The sequence below is a fragment of the Lynx canadensis genome, chromosome A1 (assembly GCF_007474595.2).
Source record: "Lynx canadensis isolate LIC74 chromosome A1, mLynCan4.pri.v2, whole genome shotgun sequence".
Taxonomy (NCBI): Eukaryota; Metazoa; Chordata; class Mammalia; order Carnivora; family Felidae; genus Lynx; species Lynx canadensis.
The window spans coordinates 139,973,807-139,979,753 of record NC_044303.2 but is presented as its reverse complement, the minus strand read 5'-3'; positions in this window follow the sequence as shown (position 1 = coordinate 139,979,753).

The following is a 5,947-nucleotide window of genomic DNA, read 5'->3' as shown; positions in this document are numbered from 1 at the left end:
CAAAAAAAATGATCCTTTTACTACTCTCTTTTCAACTAGTTCACTCTTTTGTACTGTGATAGAAATTTGGAAAATACTGGTAATGATGGGTTTTGTCCCTGACTGCCCACTGTACAGGACAGGAGAGCACAGTGTTTCACTTGGAACTCAGGACTCCTGATTTTGAGGTGGAGGGTGATCACAGCAGCTCTTGGTTTGGGAACACCACAAAGGCAATCGAGGTAGACCGAGGAGGGGATGGCTGGGAGGGAGGTGTAAGAACACAAAATAAGGAAAAGGAAGAATGGGTTTCCCGTTTGTTGAGTTTCATCGGCTAACTTGTGCACCTATACAACATCAGTGTCAACTGCTATTGAGAACATTTTAGTTGGGCTGAGCTGGTTCTCTTGTGAAATTGTGCTGGTTAATTAAGCTTATCAATTGTTTGTTCAATTAAACACTTTCACCAGTATTTAGTCCGAGTTGTACAGACAATGTATTTGGATTACTGTCATTGTTCACCTACAAACTCAAAACATAATCATTTTAAAGTACCTTGGGAGTGTGTAGAGTGTAACTATTCTATAATAGCTTTATGATCCTGATGATGTTTTTAAAAAATAATAAAGTTGGATCTTCCATGTTACAATCACAAAATTAAAACCAGTATTTAAAAGTGGAAAAGTATTAAAATATTATGGACAAATGTACTTGCTTGCTTGTTTTCCTTAACCCCTAGATACTGCCTGCATAATTCTAAATTTTTTTTAATGTTTTTATTTATTTTTGAGACAGACAGAGTATGAGCAGGGGAGGGGCAGAGAGAGAGACACACACACACAGAATCCAACGCAGGTTCCAGACTCTGAGATGTCAGCACAGAGCCTGATGAGGGGCTTGAACCCACGAACTGCAAGATCATGACCCGAGCTGAAGTCGGACACTTAACCGACTGAGCCACCTAGGCGCCCTTGCCTGCATAATTCTAAATAGTTAAGAGCTTGAAATAACTCCAGTTTAATATTTTTAAAATTTTTTTTTTCAACGTTTATTTATTTTTGGGACAGAGAGAGACAGAGCATGAACGGGGGAGGGGCAGAGAGAGAGGGAAACACAGAATCGGAAGCAGGCTCCAGGCTCTGAGCCATCAGCCCAGAGCCCGACGCGGGGCTCGAACTCACGGACCGCGAGATCGTGACCTGGCTGAAGTCGGACGCTTAACCGACTGCGCCACCCAGGCGCCCCAGTTTAATATTTTTTAAACTAGAGGTTGTAACCCAATTAGGGATCAAGAAAGCCACGTAAATATTTTTCAACAAAATAGAACAGAATGGAATAGATCAAGTACATAGCATGTGAATATATATATTTTTTTAATGCTTATATTTTTGAGAGAGAGTGAGACGTAGCATGAACAGAGAGGGTTAGAGAGAGGTGCTGACACAGAATCTGAAGCAAGCTCCAGGCTCTTGAGCTGTAAGCACAGAGCCCAGTGTGGGCTGGAATTCATGAGCTGCGAGATCGTGACCTGAGCCGAAGTCGGGCATTCAAATGACTGAGGCACCCAGGCGCCGCGTGAATATTTAAATATTTTGCGAATCTTTTTTTCATATGTGTGTGTGTAGTGGATTATAGTGTGAAATGAATTTCTTATGAAAGCTGATGCAAAGTTTTTTCAGATTGCTAGAAAGTAAGGCCATATATAGTTGGGTATTTCTAAAATGAAAGCACAGTGCCAGTCATGCACACTTAAAATTCAACTACATGTAGCGGTAAATAAATCCTGTCTCGTTTATTTAAATTACACGGACAGCTCCACTTGTTACACTTAGGGAATCTATGCTCTAGGACAACCATGAGAAGGGAAGTGTGGATTTGCAGTTCAGTCAGTGGGTTCCTCCATGGTTATATTGAAAGACACTGAGCATATTTCTCTCCTCATGTTCAAAGATATGTACCATCTAAAAAAACATGACCTCTAAAAACAGGCCAACTACTTAACCTGGTGGGGTGCTGGCGAGAAAATCTGGCTGTTGTATTGGATTTTTTTATTTTAATGTGTTGGATTTGTTGACAGAAATAGTTTGTGGTCCCTGTGGCACACTTGTAAGAAGTTTTTGAATAGTGACTTTAACTATATGCAGTTTTTGTCTTAGGCTTGACCTGAAATGTAACCTGCAAATAAGGCGTACTTCTAACTATTTCAAATTGGGTTGACTTTATGGCATGTTCCAAATTTTGCCATTGTGTAAACTAGATTACAACAGGACTCATATTGTTAGTATTTGCATTATTTACCCATTGAAACAAATTTTCTGTGAGCCTTCCAGGTCTGTATACTTTGGATAGCATTCAACAAATACCATAAAGGTAAACTTTTTGGCCTCTTAAACTCTCTTCCACAGAATTCGAGTTTAGTACTAGAACAAATGTTAACTGTCCTTAAAGCTACAAAAGGAGATCCAACCAGGATTTTACCCAGGTTTTATGATTGTTGAAGTGCTGAATGATGATGTCTCTCTCATTAAGTGTCTGGAATATGAGCAACTAACTGCCTTTTATCTACCTTCTTCCAGCATTGCCGCCCCTGCTGGTTGGTGGTGGTATCGCCCCTATTTTACAGTAAGGTGTCAGGCCAGGCTGGGTTCCGGGCCTACTTGAATGATTCCAAAGTCTTTTCTTTCCATTAGATTCTGATGATTTTTAACGCTTTAGGTATTTAATACCTATTAATGTTTGATGGACTAGAATTGACATGCATGAAGACTAGCACTTTTGAGGCATGGGTATTAACACCACACACTTCATTATTGGCTTTACAAAAATTCCAAATACCTGTATGTCATAAAATCCTACCAAATGTACAAGTTTTATCTTAAGATTAAATTTGACCATCATTTGAGGCCTTGCCTGCCTTCCTGTCCTCCAGCTTAGAGGGGTAAGACAAGGAACTCTTAACATTAAAAAAAAAAAAAAAAAAAAAAAAGCCACAAGCCCAAGAAATTTCGTTTATTGGGTTTTTTAATCCACAGACAACCTCCAGCATAGCTACCACTGTTTTGTGAACCACCCGTGTTTATAAAATAGCAAAACGACCCCTGAGGTAGCAAGTAAAGCAAGCTGTAGATGCCCTTCCAGTCATTTCACTCTGGTTCTTTCATGTTACTCTTCCTTAGAATTGGGAAGCCAAAGTGGGAACTGGGTCCAGCAGCAGGGGGATCCATGTGCAACAGCTACATGAGGTTAGTCCCCCGTCCATGCAATTTTAGCCTTGTGTACAGATAGCATTAATTCTCCACACTCAAAACAATTCCAAGAGCAAGTATTTATTGAGCACCTACTCCATGCCATGCGGTGTTACAGGATCAGGGATACAACAATGAACAGAACATCGGGCCTATGTTGTTTTTGTCATAACCAAGCTTCTTAGGAATGTATATAAACTAAGAGGAAATAGGCTTTGCAATCAGGAACATTTGAATAAGGTGCATTGAATGATATACTTAGCTACCTTCAAGATATGCAAGTGTTTTGTTTTTTGATTCTTGGTTCTCAGTTGTGTTCTGAAAAAGTAAGAAATGGGTTGTTGCTGTGTTTTAACAAGTTACCAACTTCTGTCAATGTTGATAGCACCAAATTGGTAAATTGTCTAATTGTTCATTTTATTTTAAAACTGCTGTTTAATTTGTGGTTTGTGAATTTTCACTTTTCATTACTAACATCCAGTAGAGTTTGTTATTTCTAAGTGAATTTTTCACCATGTTCCTGGGAATCCTGTGTTTAACATACCAGAAAGGAACGAATGGCTTAGAAGACAGAAGACGAGAAGACAGACAAAATTTTCGGATTCTCCCAAGTCATTTCAATGTCTGCATCTATTTTTCTTTTCTGTAAAGTAATAATCATCTACATCTACAGGGTTGTTTGGGGAAGAGTGAGACAACATATTTAGAATTTCTTGAAAACTTTTAAAGCACTCTGCAAATGTTAGGGATTATTTAGTCAACCACATGCATGCTGCATATTGTCTTTTGAGTTTAAAGACAAGAAGGATGTAAACATTTTTGGGCTTTGGGCTGAACTGTAAGTTACTTGCCTTGTCTGTCTGCGGTTTTGCCTGCAGGTGTATGTCTAGTGAGGGAGAAAACTAGAGAGACAAAGACACTTCATGGAACCCAGAAGGCTCTGTGAAGTAGTTTGATTCATTCTACCAGCACTGAAGGTCTGTTTTGAGCATTATTGTTTAACACATCTGAGAAAAAACTCACTGGGGTTTGATGCCTGGTTTTGTTAGGATGTGGAATAAGTCTTGCTAATGTCATTTTTACTTGTACATAATTCTCATTACAATGTCAGAAATGGGGAGGGGAAATAATGAGTTTTTAAAACTTGAGAAATGGAAGCAATAGCATCGTGTCTCAAACTAGAGCTGCCTGGCCGTCTGTCCCGTGTTTATAAAATAGCAGCTGAATGGGAAAGAGTTCTGAGCTGGAGAATCCGTGTAGAGAGTCTCCTAAGTGATGTCTTTGCCTTTCTATTTATCATCAGTTCTCCCTCCTGCCACTATGAAATTGTACCGTAATACATAATGCCTCTTGCTTAAATGTTTTACCAGTGCTCTCTAGAACGGAGTCCACACTGCTTGACTTCAGTCTAATGTCAAAAGTTATCTTGTAAGAATTTAGCCTTAGTCTGTCTGCCTTACCAGCCCGACTCACCTTAGTCCCTCTACAAATGAATCATCCCTGTCGCGTGGATTTACTCCATGTCTGTCACTCAGCAATCAGAAGCAAGTTACCTTCTCAGGCACTCCTCTCTCCTCCCTTCAGTCAACATTCAGAACCTACCTGAGGGTCCCAATTTCTGACCTTAATTACACCAGCCCTTCAACTCTTCCTCTTCAGTTCCATTGTGCTTTTCCCCCTTCAGAGTTGGATTATATAACAGTATGACATTGTTGTATTAACTAATAAGCTAGACTCCAGCTTTTCAGCCCCACTGACATAAACCTCAGAACATAGCTCCCTCTCCACCTAAAATCAGCAGTTTCAATAGAATGTTTAAGGCAGTAAAGAGGGAAAAAATGGATAGGCTGTGAAATACAGTAAATGGAGCAGAGAGGGGCAGAGGGTTTTAACTTCAATGAAAGGTGCAGATTTGAAAACCGAAGAGATAAAGGGAGGAGAGGTTGTCCAAGAAGGATATGTTACATACAAAAGGAGAAGATCTAGCAAGAGGGACACAATTATCTTCTCTTCCCTTAGGATGTAAGCCCTTAGAAAGAGATCCCAATCTCCCAGCCAAGGATAGTAGCAGATGTGCAAGGAATTGTAAAGCACTGTCACAGCCCACATGGGTCTAGGCTGCAAAGACAAGTAGACTTAGCTGAGCAGCTGATGAAACATGACAAAATGGGAGACCATTGGCTAAGCGACCTCTACCCAGAGCCCCTGTGGTGCTGTGCATTAGGTAACTAAGCTGTTCCCTAAACTGGACAGACGTGAGATCCATACCACAGCCACTAAAAAGATATTTCCATCTTTGGATAATAGAATGAGTCTGTGTATATATATATATATATATATATATATATATGCATAAATACAGCATTTCATAGAACATAGAGAGCTACTTAAGGCCTTAGAAGCCACTAATCCAGCAATCTCCTTTGACAAGGGAACCAAGGAAAAGAGACTAAGGTCTCACAGCCAATGAGTGGCAAAGCCATGGCTGGAATGGAGGTCTCTGGATTCCCAACTCAACACTGCTGTGCTCCTCCTGTTGTAAATGACTATTATTTTCTCTTTGGAGTAAGTCCTAATTATACTCATTTTATCGGCCATTTAACAACATTGAGGACCTTTAAGATGCTGTACTAAGGTGACAAGAAAAGGCATGGTCCCTTCACTGTCTTCATTAGACTTCTGTCCAGTCTGGAGGAAAATGTGGGCAAGATTTACCACTAAAA